The 25,443-nt window shown below is 44.3% G+C and overlaps 1 long non-coding RNA gene across 1 annotated transcript in view; it reads right to left on the bottom strand.

The window, feature by feature from the left end:
- LOC144785348 (uncharacterized) overlaps positions 1 to 3,194 on the bottom strand; it is a 163,452-nt gene extending 160,258 nt beyond the window's left edge. Inside the window, exon 1 of the long non-coding RNA XR_013601834.1 lies at positions 2,965 to 3,194. This is a non-coding gene — a long non-coding RNA (uncharacterized LOC144785348). The remainder of the gene's footprint in view (positions 1 to 2,964) is intronic.
- Between the last annotated feature and the right edge of the window lie 22,249 nt (positions 3,195 to 25,443).

Below are 25,443 nucleotides of genomic sequence, written 5' to 3'. Positions count from 1 at the left end.
TTTCTCCTCATTCAAAATCATCCCCTGAAACCCATATCCTACACCTCTCCATCATGCACTGGTAACTGGTCATATTCGAAAGCTATTTGGGCCTAGACAAAAAGACTCTTGCTAGAGGTATACCGAAGAATAACAACCATTTAATTGCTAGGTTCAGGAACACCTCCTGACACCACTAGTTGCTATTAGTGACAAGGAGCCAAAGCAAGAAATTCCTGAGGAAACCTAAATCCTTCGATTTTGGAGGAGCAAATTAAGCAGGGAAATGGGAGTGGTGAGAGAGGTAAAACCAGAAACCAGGGATACAGGGTATGGGTACTAAAATTGCAGCAGGATTACCTCACTCAGATGCTAAAGCAGAGTCCAAACCAAGGGACAAGGGACAAGGCACACCAAACTGGTTAGATGGAGCCTGAACAATCTATTGGAATGTTTTCAACTCCCCTGACCTGAGAGTTTTATACCGTACTCTAACAGAAGAACAAGTACGATTAATTTCCCTTCAGAAACTTTCAAATCTCCACCTTGCCTGTTGAGTAGTAAAGTTTCCTGTTACTCATAAAAGACCCATCAGAATATGTGACATGTATCACATCTTATCTGAAACAGGTTAAATGGAGGGTCATAAAACGAGAACCCCCACTGAAATTCAATTTGCATAAACAAGCCATAACATAAACCTAAATTGGTAAGGTGGAAGTTTCCAAAACCCGAAACCCTTAACAAAATACCACCTGGCAATACCCACAAATTACAAATCGTCTCACCTGGACCCAGTAGTACGAAGGAAATGTTTAAGATTCCCTCTCTATATAGTCTTTGTTGTAAAATCCCAAAATCTGCAAATCAAAATAGGGCCACTACCGCACAATGGAGCCTATTCACAAACCGCATTTTGTAGTATGTTTAGTTGTACTATTGTAGTATTACTCATGTGCTGCAAAATTCACAAACCTTCGCCTGGATACACCTGCTTCCGATACTCGTACTTTTTCTGTTTTGTAGTCTCTGCCACATTTTAGCATTAAATGTCAAAGGAGCAGTGGGGAATGACTGGATAATGGGGAATACCCACACTTAAATTGGAGTGGTTTAGTGAGGGATTAGGAGGGGTTTACAGAGGGGCATGTAAACACAAAACATCTACCCACAAAAGAGTTAGCCCATTGTTGTTCACAAACTGCAGTTTTAAAGTTATTACAACCGAAAGGTCCCAAACCGGTTGTAAATGTACTCAATCACCTAGACTTTGAGTAAGTCCTGCACCGCACATGGCCACTCACAGACACTAATACACACTCTTAAAAATAACAATGGAGGCAGAGACTTAAAACACCACCCCTTAAGAAAGATTCTTAAAATAAATTAAATAGTTGCAACTGTTAAAAAAGTATATTCATTTTGTTTAATGTGAAAAATACCTATATTTAATAAATCATTATATTTTTATTTTAAAAAGAAGTTAACATTTACATTACTATTAACAGTTTAATAAACTCTAAAAGCTTTAAGCATTTTTAAATAATTCTTCGTTTTTAACAATCATTCTAAGGATACCTTTAATACATTTCCATACATATCAAATAAAAATGTGAATGTTGGTGGGATTTGTTCAGTTTATTCTTTTGGAATATTATTTTTAAATTAAATACATATATGTTAAGTATTTTATTATTTAATACACATTTGAGTCAATGTGCTGTAGTAATGTATTTTATTACTTCTGGATTTAAAATAAATATATGCAGCTGTTTTCACATTAATAATTTTATTTTAATCAATTTTAATGCATTTTCTTTAATTTACGATAGGGAGATTCCAGTGCTGGTGGCAGAGACCTCTGCATATATGTGAAAAGTTATGGTTAGCCACTTTACACTATTAAGTCTTGTAAGACATGTAAATCTGTGCTGAATTTTAACTTTTTACTCGGTAATTATGAAGAGCAAAAATTGTAAAGTTACTACTTGGTGCAGTATAGATGTACACATGAGAACATTTACACATGAAAATGTACGTTTGTAAAATAAGCTCCCAAGAGTCCAAGTACGTGTGAAGATAATATTAAATAAAAGTGGTCCAAGTTAGAAAGTGTAATATTTAGTTAGGGATGCAGGGCACCTGTGTCTACACCTTGCTGAGATATGATGAAATTACTTTCTGGGTATATTCTTAATCATGGCGTGCTCAACTCTGTCTTGAGGGTGGATACACATCTGCCGTCCTCTCTCCATTTTAATGTCTTTGACACTGTAAAAAAAATGCCCTAAGGATGGGTGAATGACGTCATCACCAAAAGGAAACTAGCTTGGAGTCTGTGCCTGACCTTGATCTTTCCAGGATGCCCTCTTCTGGCTAATACAATATCATAAAATGTAATTGAGGTCAATTCGGTGGGGGGAGGGGCAGAATATTGTGGTTGAAATATTGACATTCCACAATATCGAATCCACAATAGCTATTTCCACAATATCATCACACTAATTAGATGTGGATCTAAGAATAGTAAATCTACTCTTCCCTACCTGTACTTCCCTTGACTAAAAGGTGGTAGTCGATACTGAGGAGTCGCTATTGTTGCAGGTTTTGCTGACATCACTATTGTGACTTACAATCCAAACGATTCAACTTCCCTTCCGTGGCCTTTCTGCCACTGAAAATCCACAATATTTTAGTGTGGGGATTTATGGAAAGAAATGTTATCCTCTTTATAAAGCATAAAGGAAGCACATTTAGTTTACTCATCGATGACAGGCGTCACACTGTCTCATTTCAATATACCACTACTTTACAAACCAAAAACGACCACACTTCCCGTTACATTTGTTCGTTTTTATCATATTGAATAACAGCCACAATGACAAAGCACAGCAAATGGAACAATGTTATCGATACTTATGGAATTTATTAAACACACTGTAAAACTTATAGTTGGTTCGTTAACATTATAAACTGTTATCCTACCTTTTGTTTTCCAGAAAGTTCCTTAAGGAGTTCGTTGTGGTTTTAACCCGAAGGAGCGGGTCAGTCGAGGTGCAGAGCCCACGTCTACGTGACCGTCTCGTGAAACAGCTGAAAGGCTGGATGGAGGAAGTGCAACGAGAGGAGCTGCTTGCAAAAGACACACAAAACCGGTCTCAGGTGAGCTTCTGTGGCTTTAAGACTCGAAAACACAGCGGAGAGGAAGCTCGGTGAAAAATTGGGTCTTGGTTGGTTCAGAGAGCCGTAGTAAAAGTCTAGGTGGCTCAGTCATCAGAAGAAAAATAACCTGTGTTGTTCTTCTAGCTATTAAATCCAATTTTCCAAAGGATGGCGCAGTCCTACTATTTCTTTTCAAGGGGTTTCATTTCATTTTCCGAGTATGTAATAGTCGAATTTGGAAAATAAGCACGGAATGTTGCAGCATTCTAGGCAGACTTGTAAAACTATAGAGCTGCCTACATTCCAAAATATTTTTAAGCTGTAAAATACCAGAGAGGGGCATGTTTACTTAAGCTGGCATTCCGACGTGTTTTGTATCTCTGCTCTACTGTTTCTAAATCAGTTTTCATTTGACCATCGGCGCCATCATCTACAACTGCTCCTTGGGTCTGTTGCTCGCATGAATTCATGTTACTGGGTCCATCGGGGTTCCACTTTGCCTGCCTTAGTCCTGTTGCTGGTCTCATCACCATAATGATGTGCCTACATATTTTTCCTTTCATGACCCAGTGCGCCTGTGTTTCTCTGTTCACCTTTGACCTCTTGTGTTTATGTCTGCATATTTATCCTTTTTTTCGTCTTCTCGGCCTGTCTAGCTTTTTACCCAGATCCATGGAGTTGTCTCACCACCTGGCGTTATCAAAGTATAGACTTTACTCTTCGGGGTAGCTTGGACATTCAGGGAAGGTCTATGAAAGGAGGAAGTGTGAAGGCTGAAGCTAGAAACAGAGGCGCCATCTAGAGTTTGGCTCGATAGGAGTGCCCTGATGAATTGGTGGGCCTCTTGCACATTACACTCACTGCTCTAGGTGTCTGAAGCACAGGGGGCCTCATTTATGAAAAGTGACGCATCGCTGCGTGAAAACAGCGATGCGTCACTTTTCACTGCGCTCTCCCTGCGACATGATTGATGCGATGACGCATCATGTCGCAAGGAGTTGCAGATACGTCAGTATTTCTGACGTATCTGTAAGCGCAAAAGTCACGCATTGCTGGGGTGTGTCACAAAAGTGACGCAACTCCAGCAATGCGTCCTTTCACATGGGGAAAGCCCCATGTGAAAGGGCTTGCGTCAGTCTTACGCCTGCTGTAAGGCAGGCGCAAGATTATGACGCAACAGCGTCCTAAAAGTGACGCAGTGAAATCTCATAGATTTCCCTGCGTCACTATTACGAGGCTTTTTGCGGGGGAACGCCCCCTCTGCATACATTATACCCGACGCAGGTAAAATGTAGCGCAGGAGTTTACAAAGTGACGCATCTGCTTAGATGCGTCACTTTGTAAATAGTGCGCAACACGACGCATGTTTTACGCCGCCGATGCGTCACAAAAAGTGCCGCATCGGAAGCGCAAAACTCACGCACGGCCTCATAAATGAGGCCCAGGGTATCCAAAGGCAGAGCCCCACCTGGCTACATCGATATAAACACTTCAGCTGATGGCTGGTTGGCCACTTAACTTCCAGGTCAGAGTTACAATTTCCTGATTGTGGTTGTGTTGTCACATGGTGCTGGGTGGATGCAGGTCTGGAGGAGGGTGATGTTTGACTGTGTAAAGGACTCTGTCATGGCAGAGCACTGGTAAATACGTGGTTATGTTAGTTCATGATGGATGGTGGATTGATATATGATCGTGGATGCGTGGGTGCATGACGCTGGACGTGTGTACAATGGGAGTTGTTAGAATGTATAATGGTAGGGGTATTGGTGTATGATGCTGCCAGTGTGGACATTTAAAGTTTGATATATACCTGCTTCGACATACACAGTGCAGTTGGGACTCATATTTTGCCTTTTATCTCAACAAGTGCTGAATACAATTTTATCTTCCCAAGAAAAGGCGCCAAATTACTGGAAGAATGAATGGCCATGTAATTTTTGTAAACATCTGCTCAGTGGTTTACGAATTTCAGTGAGGAGATACATTACCTAAAGGAAATCGCATTTTGACAGTGAGTGTTGGCACCTCTTTGTCAGACCTCTCTGTAAGATTTCTTCCTATACTTTCTTTTCTCTAAGGCTGGTGCAAATTGGTCGAAGGGTGGGGCAAAGGTATTTAGATATAGAAATTGGTGGGCAGACAAAATATCGAAATTTAAATATCGACCTACAATTATATCGAAGTTAAAATATCGAAGGGACAGAATATAGAAGGTAAGTAATATCGATTTTTTTAATATCGAACTGACAGAATTTCGAAGGTAAGTAATATCGTTTTTTTAATATCGATTTTTATATGATTTTTATGTATATTATTATGTATATGTATGTGTTCTTATTTTATTACATTTTATTTTAAGCTAATTTTGTATTTTAGTACTGTAGCGGGTAGTTGGTTTATAGGGGAATAGGGTGGGAAGTAATTTAAATGTAATTAAGTAACAATTTATTTTTATTAATTGATTTTGCTAATTATATTATTGCTAATTATTAATTGGTAATTAATTTTTATTAATTGGTAATTAATTTTTATTAATTGGTAATACATTTTTATTAATTGGTAATTAATTTTTATTAATTGATTTATTGATAATTATGTTCCGTAGTGGGTTCTGGGTTTATAGGGGAATAGGGTGGGAAGTAATTTAAATGTAATTAAGTAATCATTTATTTTTAATAATTGGTATTGTTAATTATATTATTGTTAATGAATTATTAATTGGTAATTAATTTTAATTAATTGGTAATCAATTTGAATTAATTGATAATTATGTTAAGTGTCTTATTTTATCATTGGAGTTTGTTGTGTGTTTATAGGGGAATAGTTTGTAAAGTAATTGATATGTAATTAAGTAATTATTAAATTTATTGTTGGGTATTGATAATTAATTTATTTGATATTAGTTATTAATTGGTTATTATTTAAAAGTATAATTGTTTGGTTATGAAAATTAATGTATTGTTGTTTAATCATTAATTGGTAATTAAATATTACGAAATAATATTGATTGATATTTTTAATTCATATATTAATACGTCATTATTAATTGGTAATTAATGTTTGATAATTAATATCTTTGGTTTAGCAAATTATTTAATTGTTCAATATTAGTTAATTGTTATTTTTTTAAATAATAATATGCTTTTGTTATAAGAAATATTTTATTGTTCAATGTTTATTAATTGGTAATTATATGTATTAATTATTATTAATTGGTATTTATTATTAATTTATTGTTACTTAATTATTCATTGGTAATTATGTTTTCAATAACTATTGGTATTTGTAAATAGTTTAGATTTATTTCATAATTATTTTCTTTAATATATTAAAATATTAATTTATTTATATGTATGTTGTTTTGAACTTCTACGCTATCCAACACTTTCCCTACTGTTGTACTCTCTGGAGTGGGAATAGTAATTTTTACCCATATGCTATCCTACACTTTCCCTACTTTTGCACTCTCTGGAGTTGGAATAGCAATTTTTACCCCTACGATATCCAATACTATCCCTACTGTTGCACTCTCTGGAGTGGGAATAGTAATTTTTACCCCTACGCTATCCAACACTTTCCCTACTGTTGCACTCTCTGGAGTTGGAATAGCAATTTTTACCCCTACGCTATCCAACACTTTCCCTACTGTTGCACTCTCTGGAGTGGGAATAGTAATTTTTACCCCTACGCTATCCAACGCTTTCCCTACTGTTGCGCTCTCTGGAGTGGGAATAGTAATTTTTACCCCTACGCTATCCAACACTTTCCCTACTGTTGCACTCTCTGGAGTGGGAGTAGTAATTTTTACCCCTACGCTATCCAACGCTTTCCCTACTGTTGCACTCTCTGGAGTGGGAATAGTAATTTTTACCCCTACGCTATCCAACGCTTTCCCTACTGTTGCACTCTCTGGAGTGGGAATAGTAATTTTTACCCCTACGCTATCCAACGCTTTCCCTACTGTTGCACTCTCTGGAGTGGGAATAGTAATTTTTACCCCTACGCTATCCAACACTTTCCCTACCGTTGCACTCTCTGGAGTTGGAATAGTAATTTTTACCCCTACGCTATACAAAACTTTCCCTACTGTTGCACTCTCTGGAGTTTGAATAGTGATTTTTACCCCTACGCTATTCAACATTTTCCTTACTGATTCTTTTCGGTGTTGGAATAGTATTTTATTCCCTCTGTTACTTTATATTTTTTGTATTGTTTTAGTTAATGTTGTATTTAATTAATTTTTAAAATATTAAAAGTAAATGTAATTTTTTAAAATTTGTTTTGCATAATTATTGAATGTTTATTTTTGTTATTATTTTATGTGTATAGATGAATTTGTAATTTATAATATTTCTAATTATTTATAAGTTATTAAAATAATTATTAAAACTTAATATTAAGTAAGTATCTATATTACATATTATGGGGTCGATTCCGATCCGGTAAAAAAAACGTCCGCACGATTCGTATCCAGAGTCCTCTCCGTACGACTCGTACACATTCCGTACGTCCCCACGAGTACGATCCGGACCGGGGTATCAGGACGTGATACGTACGGTCCACGTCAGGTAAGGGCGATTCGTACGGAAAAGCGCACAATCACATACACACCGTACGGTGCATACCCCCAATGATCGCTTGGGTACGCACCGTACACCCAGCGTACATGGGTTACGGTGCATACCCCCCATGATCCCATGGGTACGCACCGTACCCCATGTAAGCTGGGTGTACGGTGCGTACCCCTGCGATCATGGGTACCCGGAGGGAGGACGTTCCGTACCTGTTTCATCGCGAACTCTGCTTTTACGGCTGTTTTCAGCTCCCGTAGAAAAAGGGTCGTACGGTGCGTACCCGACACGTATCGTACTTGCTGGGTCGTATAAACCAGCCGCGAGCCATACAGATGTCGCGTACAGCGGGTTCCGACGGAGACTCGTACAGGGATTCGAGTCGTACGGTCTCTGTACAATTCGTATGGAGTCCGGCTCCTGGTACGAATCGTACTTCGTCGTATGTACGGGGGACGTTGCAGGGTACGATTCGTACGGGAAAAACGGTCCGAACGGCTATTCGGAGCAGTTTTTACCGGATCGGAATCAACCCCTAAATGTATGCTTAATACATTTTTATTAAACTATGTATATTATGTATTAATTTTAATTATCAACATAAATAATTAATTATGTTTATTATATTTTTAAGAATTATTTAATTTATTTTACATCATTTTTTTTATTTAAAAAAACGATATTTGTTTAAAAACGATATTTTAACATCGATATGTTTTTTTTCGATATTTATGTACTCACCATGTTGTAGATAGGATGTCGATATTGTTGACATCTATATTTCTGCTCCGATATTTTTGTAAGTCGATATTTTATCTTTCTATATTTTGTCAGACATTCATAGATATTAGATTCACCATGGAGTGATATAACTTTAAATGCAGTTTGTGAGTGTGTATGTGTGCATATATATATTCACTGAAAAAAACATAGCTTTCACACATGGTATAGTTAGCTGGACATTTCACTCATACAAAACCATTGAAACCCCCTCGTTATAGTTAGTTCAGCTAACTATAACTTGCGCGCCCGCAATGCACTGCTGATGACGTCACATATTACATCACTCATGACATGGTCAGTGACATCACTCATGACATCACTGATGACATCTCAAATGACATCACTGATGTCTTGGATTTTTTCCTGTAGGTACATTGTAGCCTGCATTACATTTTCACTTTTCTGTAAATATTAACCACATTTTTACATAGTGATACATAGTCATTGAAATAAGTGCTCCCGCGTAGTCGTAGGTAGTAGCACACCGCATCCCGTAGAGGGGTGCGAAGACCCCAATGATGAAGCATGGCACCAAGGGTCCTTTTGGTGTGTGAGGGGTATTTTAAAAACACTGTAGGGAACACTTGACAACTACTGGTGGATTCTTATTGTTTATACAGAAGCATGGTAATGGCTTTGTGGTGACGGACACGCGTTGTAATGGCTATGACTTACGTGCTTCAAATTTGATTTTAGGTATGCGTGTGACCAAGTCTGATAACATCGGAGGCCAAGGACAAACACCATGGTGTCTGTGGCAGGAAATCTCATGGATCACAGAGAAGAAAGGCGGAGGGTAAAATGAAAGTAGCAGGTATAATAAAAGTAAGGGAGGAAACCTACTAAAATGGCGGTGGACGGAGTATGTAATCAACGTTTGGCGCCTCGGCAATATGTTTCAAATAAATATAGATAGAAATTGATTATTAATATATTACAAAAGTATAGCAGCGAGCGGATGACACACACGGCCCGGGAAAAGAAAGCGGCAAATTTAATACCTGAAATGAGGAGAGCTTTGCTTGGCAAACTTGAAGAAAAAGACAGAAACGTGGGCTTGGAAACAAGGCTGCGCATGCGTAGAGAGTACAACTGGGGCACAAAAAAAAACCAGAAAGTTTTACATACTATCATAGAAATATAGCTCTTTTTGTGACCAGTAAAGTTAGTTCTGAAAAGAACTGTTTTATTTTTTTCGCCCTAATGCCCCCACGGTCCCAGATGGCTCCCCGCGTCCTTCGAGAGCCGGCATTGCTTTGTCAGAGAGAGCCCCTTCCAGCCAAAACGCAGGGGAGACCAATCACTACCTTGATGGGCTTCCCTGCTTTGGGCGATAGAACCTGGGCCTGGCCTGCAACTGCATGGGCATATTCCAGTTCTACGCCAATCTCAACCCATTTCAATTCCTCTGTCCATACTCTCAGGGTCCACCACGCTAATCCATGGGGAACCCTTCTCCTCACCTGTGGACACCACCTGTGCAGCATCTAACCTTAACTTGCTCACAGGTGTGTCCCAATAGACAGACAGCAAGTCACAGTGGCCACTGACAGTAGTCAGGGATAAGACCCAGGCCGTATGCCTCTCAGGGCTCTCAAACCTCTGTGACATCCAAGAGTGGGGGACAGTAGCCCCAGGTGCTTGGCACCCTTTGTCCACTCTCCCTCCTGTCAGGTCAGGTATGACATCCGGACACTGACCCACCAGCCCCCGGCCTGTATCTGGCGACTGAACCAGACTGGGGGGGCTCTCTCACACCCAGTCCTCCTCCTTGGGGCTCTTTACCCTCCCACCTGGAGCGGTAGCCCCTTCCAGAATTGTCATGGTGCCTGTAGCAGGTGCCCTGCACAATTCTCCCACCAGTTCAGGGGTTCTATCCTGCAACTGGGAATCCAGGTCAGGGGGGACACCCTGAACCTGGTCCTCCATCCTAGGGTCTAAACCCTCAGGCTGCACCGGGGTCAGAGGCGAGGACTCCCTCCCTCTGCACCCCCTTCCAGAGTGCTGTACCCTCCCAACTGGAATGGTACCGCTGGAAGCTACATTGGTCAGGGCACTGATTACAGTTGCCCCTTCCTTTAGGTCAGACAACACATGAACCTGGTGTCCCAACCCAGGAACCAAACACTGCGGTTGAACACTCGCCTGGCAAACCAGGACTTCATTTGGAGCACATATGCCCCCCCCAGGGTAACACATAACTCATGTGTTGTGTGATAGTCTGCCTGGCGCAGATCTCCCGACCCCTGTCCATCTGACAGTTCGTGAAGATCCCCCAAAACAGAAGTGGTGTCACCATGGTCATTCAATGGTGACGCAGCCCTTCTGGCTGGCCCCTGACCCACTGGTTCTTGCACTGGGGATTCTTCCCCCTCTCACCCCTCAGTCTGGACTTCTGTACCCTCCACTTAGGAGCGGCACTGCCAGACACCAGAACTGATGGAGGCCTGCTTACAGACACTCCCAGTTCCCCAGACACTAGAAAATTTAATTTTGCTGCCACCATCTGAGCTGGATTCCACCTCCAACTCAGCAAAGCTCAGTTCCTGAGCTACACACATTTCTTGTTGCTGGGCTGAGACACTCATGGCCTCAAGCCTCTCGAGCTCCATACCAAGCTCCCTCGTTCTCAACTCATGTTCCCACTGCATTTTCTTTTCTCCCAGGGCTAATTTCCTAGTTTGCAATTCAAATTCTAACTGCCCATTTAACTTGAGCTTTTTCAGATCCATCTCATGCCTCCTGCATCTCTCTCTGTCCTCCAGCTCCTCTGGAGACAGACTCTTGGCAGAAACACTGCTATCTGCAGGGGAAGGTGCTCCCCTTCCTCCTGGACCCAATGGCCCTTCCAGCTACACATCTGCATTCTCACCCCTTCCTCATTCTCAGGGGTATTTCTTGCTTCTACCCAGGCCCTCAGCGCCTTGTAGAACTCTTCCTTCTTTGAGAGCCCAATAATGGAAACATTGAATTTCTTGCAGAAGTACTTCAGCTGCTTTACTTTGTAGCATTTCATTTTCTCCTTTTCCCACTCAAAATCAACAGAGGCTATGGATTCCGCTCTATCCATGCTGGTTAAACTTGCCAGTTCTCAAAAATAGAAAATCCAAAAAAGAAATCTACCAAAAAGTATGTGGTCGCGTTTTGGTCTGCACTCACTAGTAGTGTTCACCAATCACTATACATGAATCACAAATGTCCAGAATCCTCACCGCTGACCACCAATGTTAGATTTGGGGGTCTCTAGTTGGCACAGGTAGGTACTTGTGACAAATAGGGACCCAAGCCTCTAGTCAGGGTAAGGGGCTACACTCCTAAAATAACCCCTGCTCACTCCCATGGTAGCTTGGCACGAGCAGACAGGCTTGTCTCAGAGGCAGTGTGTAAAGCATTTGTGAACACATACAGTAACCCATTGACAACAGTACAGATGGACACCACACAGTTGTATATTAAAAATAAGTATTCTTTATATAGATTTAACACAAGACCACAAACAACAAAAATCCACGATACTGCACTTAAAATGGTAGAATTGGCTTAGTTCTCTTTAGATCTTAAAATGCGACACTTTGAGTCAATGTACCTTAAGATACGACACGCAGGGCAATGAAAGTGTTGCAAGGATGGTGATGCAATGATTCCTTACTGCGTTTCCGGGGCTATGCGGCGAGCAACGCCGCAATGCGATGACATTTTGGTGCAAAGAAATAAAGACGTTGTTTTCTTCTTGATGAGGCATGCTTCTCCGATGTTGCGAGAAGTTTCGACTCGATGCGTCAGCTGTAGCATTGACACCCTTGTTCCGTGATGCTACAACAGTGGCTTTGGCAGCGAAACTCTTCTCTGACGATGCGAAACCCTTCCCCTTGATGCGACAGCTGCAGCGCGACACCCTTGTTCCGTGATGCGACAACAGCGGCTCATACGGCGGCACGCTTTTCCGTGGATTCGAGGCGCTTCTCTTGATGCGGTGCAATGCGAAAGCTACAGCAGCAACATCCACGATGCAACGGCAGCGGCTGCGACGGGCAACACGCTTCTTCTTCTTCGTTGCGAGACACTTCTCTTGATGCGGTGTAATGCGACAGCTACAGCGGCGACATCAACGATGCGATGGCAGCGGCTGTTACGGAGACAAACTTCTTCTTTGTTGCGAGACGCTTCCCTTGATGCGGTGCAATGCGACAGCTACAGCGGCGATATCCACGATGCGACGGCAGCGGCTGCGACTGCAACACGTTTCTTCTTCGTTGCGAGACGCTTCCAGCTCCTTGCGACACGCAGTCCCTCAGAAGGCCCAAAACAGCAGCAGGCACTTCCAAAGAACTCTTGGGGAGCTGGTGCTTGAAGTCTGTTGTCCCTGAGACTTCAGCAGGAGGCAGGCTCTTCTCTCAAGCCCTCGGAGATCCTTTACAAGTTGAATAAAGTACAAAAAGTTCCTTTCTCCTTTCTTTGGCAGTCAGGCAACCACTGCAGGCCAATCCCCCGAGCAGCACTTCAGCTTAGGGATAGTCTCTCCTCAGTCTCTCTGGTTCCACTCCTAAGCAAAGGTTTCTTCTTGTTGTCCAAAAGTGAACTAAATTCTTGAGATCAGGGTACCAATACTTATATCCCAAAATCCTTTATTCTCTGAAGGAGGAGAGGCCTTTGCCTAGTCCAAACCAGGTCTGGTCAGTCCTGGATCACTCTGTTGACATGACTCCTTCTTTCCTTTCACAGTGCAGGGCAGAGACATCAGCCGCACCACAGGAGGTGGAGCCAGCATTGTGGAGGGAATGCACAGCCCTATTCAGGTCCCAGGTGCAACTCCTCCCTCCCATCTAGATGCAGATCTCTCTATTCACCACTGGGCTGACTTACCCTGTCTCCTGGAGTCCCCAGCCCCTGTCACTCAAACTCCTGACAAGGAATACACAACCTAGCAGAGGCAGGCGTGGATAGTTAGACAAGAAAATACCTACTTTCTAAAAGTGGTATTTCCAAACACAGAATGTTAAAATCAACTTCACTAAAAGATGTATTTTATCATTCTGAGATCAGGCATACTAAACTCGAATTTATACCATGTTCCCTGAGTCAGTTAGGATTATAAGATGTAATAATCTAACTGCCCATTCTGGCCTATAGGGAATAGGTAGCCTTGCAATGGTGAAAAACGAAAATGGTTGTAATTCACTATTAGGAAATGCCACACACACCAGGGCTTGTCCTACCTTATACTTACAATGCACCCTGCCCTTGGGCCTAGCATAGGGGTGTCTGATATGAAGAAAAGGGAAAGTTTAGGGACTGGCAACCAGTCAACATGGCAGTACTACAGGATCTGCAATGGCAGACCTGAGACACATTTTACAAGGCTGCTTCTGTGGGTGGCACAACCAGTGCTGTAGGCCCACCAGCGGCATTTGGATTACCAGCCCTGGTCACTCCTGGTGCACTGTACTAGGGTCTGACAGGTAAACCAAACCAGCCAATCATGGAATCACTAATCAATACATCAATTTACAATAGGGAGAGCATATGCACTTTAGCACTGATCAGCAGTGGTAAAGTGCCCAGAGTCATAAAACAGCCAACAACAGGTCAAAAAAAAGAGAGGAGGAAGACAAAAAGTTCAGGGATGATCCTGCGAAAAGGGCCAAGTCTAACAACATCCTTGGGGGCCAACAAGCCACAAAAGTCAATTGCTTAGTGGTCTTCAGAAGGCCTTGCCCTCTTTCTCCACCATTCTGCAAACAAGCCTTCTGGCACACTGATGGTTGGGGAAAAAGTCCCCTTGGCTCCAGAGGGTCCTTGGGGTCTAATAAGCCCTCCTGTTACCTCCAGTAAGGCTCACACAGAAGGACTACGGGGAGGTCTTCCAAAGCCACGCCTCCGTTCTCCATGACTCTGCAAACGCGTCTCCTGGCGCACTGATGATTGGGGTATGAAGTCCCCTTGGCTCCAGACGGTCCTTGGGGGACCCCTCCTGTTACCTCCAGTAGGACCTACATAGCTGGATTGCTGAGAGGTCATCTGTAAGAAAGTAGGATCTGCTTTCATGGTTACGCCCACCTCGCTAGCACCGAACACCTTCACTTCCAGATCCACACCGACCTCAAGACCACACTCAGAGGCACCCTTCTTTACAGACCACCAGGACCCCGTGCACAATTCTGTGAAGACATCACTGACTTTATCACTCCTCACGCCCTCCCCTCCGAGGACTACATTCTATTGGGAGACCTCAATTTTCACCTGGAAAAGAGCATCGACTGCAACACCATCACCCTTCTGGACAATCTCGCCAACATCGGACTCAAACAACTTGTTAATACCCCCACCCACATTGCAGGGCACACACTCGACCCCATCTTCACCTCCAGCAAACATATCTCCTTCAGTCACACCACTGCTCTCCATTGGACGGACCACAGTTGCGTTCATTTTGTCTACAAAAAGACCACTACCCACAACCACCCCCAACCTACTCTGCGAAGAAACTGGAACAAAATCACCATCGACCAGATCTCCTCATCACTTCTTCAAAACCCCCCTGCCCACTCTTCGAACGCCAAGCAAGCAGCCATTAACCTCACTCAATGGCTAACCAACAGCGCCGACATCCTAGCACCCCTGAAAAAACATCAAAGCAAACTTGGCAACAAAAACGCCCCTTGGTTCAACGATGATCTTAAGAAATCCAAGAAACTCTGTCGCGCCCTTGAGAAGGCCTGGAAAAAAGACCCAAACACCAGCTCTAGGGATGCCTTCAAAAACGCCACCCGCACACACCACCAACTGATCCGGACTGCCAAGAAAGCCGCCTTCAAAGACCGACTTGACAACAACGCACACAACAGCAAGGAACTATTCAACATCGTCAAAGAGTTAACCAACCCCACTTGCAACTCCAACGACATCACTCCCTCTCAAGCCCTTTGCGACTCACTAGCTTTGTTCTTCCACGACAAAATCGCAGATATCCACAACAGCTTCGACTACCAACCCGGAGACCAACCCACCCAACCCTCTGCCGTACCTTCACCCCCCCTGAACATCCTTAATAACTGGAACCCAATCTCCACTGAGGACACCATCCGCCTGATGTACTCCATCCACTCAGGATCCCCCACAGACCCTTGCCCTCACCACATCTTCAACAAAGCTGACTCTGTCATCGCACCCCACCTTCGAAATGTCATCAACTGCTCCCTTAACTCCGCCACCTTCCCGGAAAGCTGGAAACACGCCGAACTCAGCGCCCTTCTGAAAAAACCCACAGCGGACCCCACCGAACTCAAAAACTACCGCCCCATCTCGCTCCTTCCATTCCCGGCCAAAGTCATCGAGAAAGCTGTCAACAACCAGCTCGCCGCCTTCCTCGAAACCAACAAATCCCTCGACTCATCACAGTCCGGCTTCCGAGCCAAACACAGCACTGAGACCGCACTCATCGCAGCAACAGACGACATTCGAACTCTACTGGACAATGGAGACACTGTCGCCCTCATCCTCCTCGACCTCTCCGCAGCCTTTGACACAGTCTGTCATAACACCCTGTTACACCGCCTCAGAAACATCGGAATCCAAGGAAAAGCACTGGAATGGATTACCTCGTTCCTGGCCGGAAGAACCCAGAGAGTCCGCCTCCCACCATTCAAGTCAGAGGCCACTGAAGTCATTTGCGGCGTGCCACAAGGATCCTCACTCAGTCCCACCCTCTTCAACGTATACATGAGCCCCCTCGCGACCATCGCACGTCAACACAACCTCAACATCATCTCCTACGCTGATGACACTCAACTGATCCTCTCTCTCACCAAAGACCCTAACACCGCCAAAACCAACCTGCATGAAGGAATGAAAGAAGTAGCCGAGTGGATGAAGCACAGCCGTCTGAAACTGAATTCTGACAAAACAGAAGTCCTTATCTTAGGCACCTCCCCCTCTGCCTGGGACGACTCTTGGTGGCCAGAGTCCCTCGGAAAAGCACCCATCCCGACGGACCACGCACGGAACCTGGGCGTCATTCTGGACTCCTCACTCTCGATGACCAGACAAGTCAATCCCGTTTCATCTTCCTGCTTCAACATTCTTCGCATGCTCAAAAAAACATTTCGCTGGATCCCCACCGAAACCAGAAAAACGGTCACCCACGCACTGGTTACAAGCCGACTGGACTACGGAAACACCCTATACGCCGGTACCACCGCAAAACTTCAGAAAAAACTCCAACACATCCAGAACGCTTTAGCCAGACTCATACTAGACATCCTGCGCAATGACCACATCTCTGGTCACCTGAAAAGCCTCCACTGGCTCCCCGTCAATAAGAGGATAACATTCCGCCTCCTAACCCACGCACACAAAGCCCTCTACGAACTTGGACCCGAATGCCTCAACACATGACTTTCCTTCTACACCCCCTCCCGCCAACTACGCTCCTCCAACCAAGCCCTGGCTGCTGTACCTCGCATCAACAAAACCACCATGGGAGGAAGATCCTTCTCCTACCTGGCGGCGAAAACCTGGAACTCACTTCCCACTCACCTTCGCCTCACTCAAAACCACCTAGCCTTCAGAAAACAACTTAAAACCTGGATATTCGTTAAATAATTCCCCACCCCTCCCTAAGCGCCTTGAGACCCTCTGGGTATGTAGCGCGCTGTATAAATTCTGAATTGAATTGAATTGAATTTCATAGTGTCATTCTGTTTTCTGACTAGTCTTACTGGGATCCTGCTAATCAGTACCCCAGTCTCTGTGCTTCCTCCCTAAATTGGACCATGGTGAGTACTTAGGTAACCCCCCCAGATTGGCTACTGGTGTACCCTTGTAAGTCTCTAAGATACCCAGGGCATAGGTAGACCCGGGACACCCCATGGAGTGAAGCATGTATTATGCCATTCATGGGAGACCACTCAAATTGTCACTACAGGCCTGCCATTGCATCCTGTGTAAGCTGGTGATAGCACCACTTACTACAGATATACGGGTTTTTTATATCTGAAGTTACTACACTTAAAACCTGCAAGTCACCCCTAAAGCAGGCCTTTTAATCCTATAGGCAGGGTGCTTGGTTAAAAGTGTGAGGGTACCCCTGCATGAGCAGGACACCCTTACAAACCTAAAAGTTAATTCTCTAGGCATTGTAAGTGCATCAGCCATTACAATACATTTAGTGGCCATGCGCCATTACACGATGGCTAACTGTAAACTGGCTGTAACGAACTCTGGCATGTTTGGTATCAAACATGTTGGAATCATACCTGTTCGACCTGGCATCTTATGGCGTGTTTCCCCTGTCTTTTTGCTTTCTGACCTCCCCGTTTGTACTCTGTTTTTGCTGGTTTAGCGTCTCTGTGCACTTTTTGACTGCTGTTCAGTGTGAAAGTGGGAGTGCTCCCATTGTAAATTGGATTATGGATTGGTGTTTCCATGATTGGCATATTTGATTTACTAGTAAGATCCATAGTAAAGTGCACTAAGAGTGACAGGGCCTGTAAATCACATGCTGCTAGTACGCCTGAAGCACTGATTATGCCACCCACACAAGCAGCCTTTCAAAAGGTTCTGAGACCTGCCACAGCAGTGCCTGCACACAGTTTTTTACTGCCATGTTGACTTGCCAAGTGCACTCACTTGCCGAGCCCTAACCCTACCTTTTATTACATGTGAGTCACCCCTAAAGTAGGCTCAAGAAACCCCTATGGGCAGGGTGCAGTGGATTGAAAAGGTAGGACATGTACTGGTGTGTGTGACATGTCCTGATTGTAAAATACAGTATATTTTGTGTTTCACTGTTGCAAGGCTATCTATCTCATAGGATAGAATTGGAAATACTTGGTAACATTTTACAAGTATATCTTCCCATTGGGACAAGATAAAGAAATATATTTTAGTGTGCCTGAACTCAGATTGTAGAAATATATATTTTAGTAAAGATTAGTTTTATGTCCTGCAATTGAAAATACACCTTTTTAGAAAGTAGATATTTTCTTGCTTACCCATCCTGTGCGCCTCTGCTGGGTTGTGGACTTACTGTCTGGCTTTGGAGTGACAGGGGATGGGGATGTGCATTCTCTTCCGACAGCCACTGGGGGGGGGGGTTGAGGTGTGTCCTGCCTTTCCTCAATGAGTCAGAGCTGGGCTGAGTAGTAGCAGGAGATTTCCTTGAACCTAAATGGGCCTGGTCAGCCTTGAACAATGCTGTCTCCTGAAGGGACTAAACTGGTTGGCACTGAGCACAGACACTCTCTGACCAAAGGAAGAAAGATAAACTGAATATAAATATTGGGTCTTAGACCCCAGAACTTTAGAATTCGCTTGGATCAAGGAACCTGCCAAGAAGAAAAGCTGGAAGAACTGCCAGGAGGAGTACTGCTCCTTTGCTCTGTTGTTGCTTTGATGGGTTGGCCTGCAGTTGCTGCTTCTGCCTTGGGCAGTGAAAGGACTGGACTGAACTTCATCTACTTGTTGCTGAGTATCTCCAAGGGCTTGAAATAGAGCTTGTTTCCTGTTCACGAAGTCTCAAGGACAGCAGACACTTCACTTACCTCTGGGTACCGCCCCTGGAACCGTGGGTTTCAGTTGCCACAGAAAGGGAAAGCAGCCAACACAGTCACTGACACTGCTGCTGGCTCCATGTCCTGAAGGCACTGCAGAAGGCATCACCGCACTTTGTACCACATCCCTGGTCCCTCCAGCGGCGGCCACTGAGCCGCTGCTTCCACCGTGACCTGTGGGCACTGAACTCCGCAGCTCCTCGCTTCACTCCGCCGCCCTGGTCTCACAGATGACGTCGCTGCACGCTGACCTTGACACCCATGACTGCACAGAAGTTTGGGGTACTGCTCGTAAGTCACATGACGCACCGTCCCATCCCAAACCACATCCTGGGACGACAGATGCCAGCTCCCATCAACCACCACCTCTGCTTGCACCGAGACCTGTCAGCACCGCTGTGAGCACCGCCTCCCTCCACACCACAGCCCTAGTCTCACCACTGGATGCCTGCCACAGAGCCATTGCCTGCCCCTATGCTATGCATTCCACCCCACTATACTTCATATTGCAACTGCCACGGTTGCCACAACCGTCCCTCACTGACACGGTCCGCCAGAACCAACGGTACTTTTTACTAGTCTGCTGACACTAACACCGGTCTGCACTGGCTCGGTCAGCCAGAACTGTTGGATTATTTTGTTTTCAGCACCGCGGTAGCCCCCAATGGAGCTAACGGCTTTTAGGGAACTGCATTTTAAAGTCATTCTTCTAAAGTGCTTATTTTGATTAGTGTATCGTTTTGGTCTTGTTTGCACAGATAAATATTTGTTATTTTTCTAAAACCGGTGAGGTGTCTTTTTGTAGTGTTTTCACTGTATTATTGCTTGTTATATGCAGATGCTTCAGACACTGCCTCTGAAATAAGACTGACTGCTTGTGCCAAATTACCAAGGGGGTAGCAGGAGTCATTTCAGTAGTGTATCCCCCTTATCCTGGCTAGAAAGAAGGGTCCCTATTTGGACGAAGATGCAAATCATTGCCAACTAGAGACCCCCATTTCTAAAAATACCCCAACACCGTAAACGGTGTTGGAGGTATGATATCATGCACTGTGGGGCTCCTCCAGGAAGCCCCTGGTTCTCCCGGTACCAGTCTTTCAGAGTCTGACAGAAAGCTAGGGCTGCTGACGGCCAGAAACAAAATTCTGCCCTCCTGCCGCTGAACCAAGCTCAAGCAGGGAAAGGTAGAACTCTAGGCTTGCTGTCACAGGGAGGTGGGACCACCTCTTAAACAGGACTTAGTGTAGTGGGCTGGAGTGTGTGTGCTTGCCAGCACCATTAGACTGCTTTGAAGGGCACATTTGGTGCCCACTCTGGCACAAAACTGGACAAAGGACATGGGAGTCTCCTTCCTACTGTCCAGCTACTCCTCTGGGAGGGATCCCTGAATCGTCCCAACCCTTTTCTTAGGGTACTCAAGGGCCTACCTTGGGTGGCTCTTCAGATTCATCATGGGACAAGATCTGAAACATCTTTCTTCTTCAACTGTCTCTGCACTTTGGACTTTGTTGGACTTTGCTTTGGGAACCAAGACTGCATCTGGAAGACTCCTGCTGCTCCTGGTCTCACCATCCTGACAGTCTTCTGCGTTGTCTGTGCCCGTGCTTCATTCATGTTCTTCTCCAGGTCTGTGAGCATCAAAGACACCCGAAGGAATCTCCCTTGGAGTGAAAAAGCCACTCCCCTGTGTCTGCAGGCACCTCAACGAAGCTGACCAATCTGCTGCTTCTGAGCTCCTACAGACTCCAAAAGGTTAAGCAACACGGATTGTGGTTCTGCAACTCCCTTGAGGCCTGCACTGTCTTCGCAATCCGAGTTTGAGGCCAGTATCACTCAGCGGAACCATTAGAACAGCACCCGTATGCACCATGTTGATTTGCCATTGCCAAGGCTAGTTGACTCTTCTCCAGAGCTCTTCAGCTTCAAGAAGCTCCAGCCTCCAGCATCTCTTGCTACCAAAATCTTCATCTTCACCACATCCTCTGCATAATAGGCCTATATCATTTGTGAGCTGCTCGAGGTCCTTTTGCAACTTCTGTGAATCCTGCCTTTGGGGACTCTTGAGGGTCTTCTTTGGCTCCAGTAAGCTTCCCTGCTTGCCCTGGTCTGCTCTGACTCTCCTGCACTTGGTGAGTCCATTGGCCCTTGCTGGTCCCGACACTGCACCTTTTTTGGGTGCCACATTTGATGCTGCTGTCGAGGCTTGTTAATGCTCCCGTCGGACACCGACCCCCTGGATCTTGACATCCGAAGTGGGACAGCTTGTGAACAGCTCCTGGCATTTCACAGCATAGCCTGGTCCACACAGCTGCAGCGCCATGGTCACGCCAACTCTCCCGCATCTTCCAACATCGATGGGCATTCATCTTCCGTGCCTCCTGTTCACTCCTAAGTGGCAGTGAATCTGTTGCCTCTGCTTGGAAGTATCTCCTGTACTGTATCCACCCTTGGATTAGACTGGATACTTTCACCTTTTTCTCCAGCAACAACTTTTCTGAAGTCCTCCATTGCGGTCTGTGGCAGTTCCCGATGTCACTTCACACCCATACACCTGGCTTCCCTGATGTAGGTATCCTGGTTCCCGGGGTATCCATAGGTGGGGTGACTTTCCAGCCTTCCATCTTCCACTGGGTTTCTTCAGGGTCCTCCAAGAAGGGTCCTTTTTCTTGAATACTGCAACTGCGACTTCCCCATTAACTTGTAATAAGTACATGGTTGTGTTTCCACTCTGCACACAGCTTCTGTGAGGTTCCAGGGTACTTACCTTGGGGTTCCTTGGGTCTCCAGCGCTTCTACGTTTTCTGGGTTCAGTCTCAACTCCGGTCACAGTTCGCATTCCACTTTATTAGTATATGGTTTGGTTTCCCCCTGGTGACCACTGTGTATTAGTGCTACTTACCTTTTCTCGTATTTAAATATTGTGTGTATTGTGTTTATATCTCTGGACAGGAGATGTACCAATGTGTTAGTGACTGAGTATAAAAAATAACATTAATTTTATAACTACACTGTGTGGTTACCTTTTCGTTTAACCTACACTATATGATTAGTACTTGTAAAACAAGCTGTTTCACACTCCTTCTGGACTAAGCCTGAAGGCTGCTCTCCACAGCTACCACTTAGAGAGCTTTCTATGATTGTCTAAGACCACTAAAATCACCATAAAGGTTGTCTGTAATAGTGCATGGTGTTCCACTTAAATCAGTGCGCACCATTGTTAGAACTGGAGTCACCAATTCCACCACGGTAGCTTGGTGCGAGGCAGGTAGGTACCCGAAGGCAATGTGTAAAGCAGTGGTGCAGCACACACTCACACTGAGACAGGGAGGCACATGCAATAAAATGACACCACACCAGATTGTTGTTTCAGTTCAAGAACAACTGCTGGGGGAAACTGCTGGAGGCAATAGAATCCAAGAATATACGATTATTCTGGAACCTCGTCCGTTCAGTAACTGAAGCCTCATCTGCTTCAATGAATTGTGTGGTAGCTGAGGGCGCCTGGGAGGATTATTTGAAAGAACTATACCCTCCGGGGAGAGAAACCGAAGAGGAAGTACAAGGGGACTGGAGAGGTCTAGTAGATGACCTAAAACCAGACTTCTCAGAAGAAAACGTACTTAACACAATAAAAACCCTAAATTTAACAAGAGCCTCAGGACCAGATAACTTGCCTGCCCTGATAATTAAGTCACGGACATCTTGGTGGGCTAAATTCTTCTCCCAAATGTTCTTAGTAATCCTAGAATCAGGGATACTTCCAAGCAATTGGAAGGGTGCGATAATTCGACCAATCCACAAAAAAGGGGACATCAATGCACCAAGGAACTATAGACTTATTAACCTACTTGATATTGGTGAAAAAATATTTGCTAAAATAATATTAGGTAGGTTAAAGACTTGGGCAGAAGAGAGAGCAATTATTCCAGTAGAACAAGGCGGGTTCAAAGAAGGCCATTCCACAATAGACCACTGCTTTGCCCTATGGGCCTTGGCCCGGAAATCAATAGAACAAAATGGGAAGTTGCATTGCTGCTTCGTTGATTTTCGGGCCGCGTTTGACTCTGTGGACCGTAATAAACTCTGGGAGGATCTGTCAGGATATGGAATTCCGGATGGCTTATTGATGATCTTGAGAGATCTGCACAGAGGGAACTGGGCCCAGGTTATTAGAGATTCGCATGGGTCACTAACTCATAAGATATTGGTAGGGAATGGCCTTAGACAGGGGTGCGTTTTGGCACCCCTGTTATTTTCAATCTTTCTGGCAGATCTCCCTGTGACACTTGAAGTAGAAAGAAGCGCAAGCCCTAGAATGAGCGGGCATAAAGTGCCTTGTCTCCTATATGCTGATGACCTAGTCATCTTGGACCAAACAGAATTAGGACTTCAAAGGAAACTAAATGTTTTTAAAAGCTATTGTGATAGGAAATTTCTGACTGTAAATATGGAAAAAACTAAGGTTTTATGTTTTGGAAGGAGTAAGAAGAACTTTAACTGGTTTTTGGGTAATGACAAACTAGAGGCAGTCAAGGAATATAGATATCTAGGCCTCTGGTTTGATAGTGCGCTAAAATGGCGCACTCATTTAGAGGCTCAAAGAGCCAAAGCATTTTCATCCACATGTGGGTTGAAAAGGTTTAACAAAGAATATGGTGACATGACTCACAAACCAATGTTAAAGGCTTTTGGAGCAATGATCCCCCCCCAAGTACTGTATGGGGCTGAAGTGTTATACTTGAGCGGTAAACATGAGTGGGACCAGGAAGAGGGAAAATTTTTAAAAATGCTATTGTCCTTACTGAACTGCACTATGGTTCAAGCAATAAGAATGGAGCTAGGGCTAACCTCATGGACTGTACAATCCCAAATGGCCCTGGTAAGATTCTGGAAGCGCCAAGACCCAGGAGTGACACTTAAGGTCTCACAATGGTGTAGAGATGAGATCCAAATAAGTAACCTTGCCTGGGCAAAGGATGTGAGTAAAACTCTCCAGAATGTAACAGGGCGACTTAATGTGAAATTCTCCCAGGACGCCTTGATAGCCGATTTTACTAAGAAATCTCTTAGGGAACAAGGCCAGTCACTCTCCAAGGCGCAGGACCTAGTTTATATGTCAGAGAAAAAATCAGTCCAGTGGGTAAAAAAGTCATGGGTTAATGATGGCTGGTTCCCGTATTTGGACATACTGCCCAACCAAGTTCTGAGATATGAAATTCTTAGAACTCGGGTTGGGGTTAACCCTTGGAAGATTGATGGAAAACTAAAGTCTGCTCTGATTGGCCCAGAAGGTAATTGTAACTGTGGCCGTGGCCTAAGCCAGGATATGCTGCATATTTTACTTGATTGCTTATTTGTACATGATATAAGGAAATTGTTTTTACGTCCTATATTCCTATCACATAAGATAACCTCACGTGCCCAGGCCATCTGCCTACTTACCGATATGCCCACGTTAGAAATTGCAATTGGATTGGGTAAATTTTTGAAGGGTTTAAAAGAATTTGGAAGGGAGACTTTGAAGGAGGGGCACTGATTTATTAAGGCATTTTAAAGTTTTATAAATGTAAATTTTCAATTTTATCCTTTTAGCGATTATGAGATTTCTGTAAAAATAGGGTGCATTGTATGTTGCATCTCTGAGGGCACCACCCTCTTTTAACTTTCCAATAACATGCATTGAATTTTATCTATTTAAGTTGTAGAATTTTATCTGTTCGTACTTCTTTCGATCCTGATCGTGTATGTTTTGTACTGTTTAAAAGACCAAGGTCTAAATAAACAAGTTTTCTCTCTCAGTCAAGACTCTTTATCTAGACTTCTTTAGTGCAGGTAAGTAACTCACTGTTATTTAGGCAAATGGGGTCAACATCTTTCCAGTACTAGTTCAATGCAAGTATCTCGCTATTCTTTAGGGGCATTCTAGGCAATCACATTCCTCATAAGCAGGTTCATCAAATGTAACATCTCATCGGTCTGGTTTCAACATTAAAACATCCATTGTTCATGGGGATCATTGGAGTAACTAAACATCTGCATAAATGGCACATCAGAAATATCTACAGCGTTTCCTGAACGGGGCACGCTGAAAATAACAGTCCCCTGGGAAGGGGTTAACTCAGGCAGAGCACAACAAGGTACAAAGCAGTTCTTAAGCCCAGTTCAGAAGGCCTTTAATCCCTTTCACTCCCACTTACTTCCGGCCTTCAGGGCCAACAAGGCCTTTGTAGAGTTAACTAGGGCCAACGGGGCCAAGCGGCAGTCTCAGGAGGGAAGGGGCAGACACGGAGCTGCCACACTAATTCCACGAGGCTCCTCGGCAGCCCCCGCTGTCTCCGCTATCTCTCGCCCTCCCCCGGGGGGGTGTTAGCTTCGTTGTGGGCCTCCACTAGGCCTTC

The sequence above is a fragment of the Lissotriton helveticus genome, chromosome 10 (assembly GCF_964261635.1).
Source record: "Lissotriton helveticus chromosome 10, aLisHel1.1, whole genome shotgun sequence".
NCBI lineage: Eukaryota > Metazoa > Chordata > Amphibia > Caudata > Salamandridae > Lissotriton > Lissotriton helveticus.
This window is presented reverse-complemented; position numbering and strand designations above follow the sequence as displayed.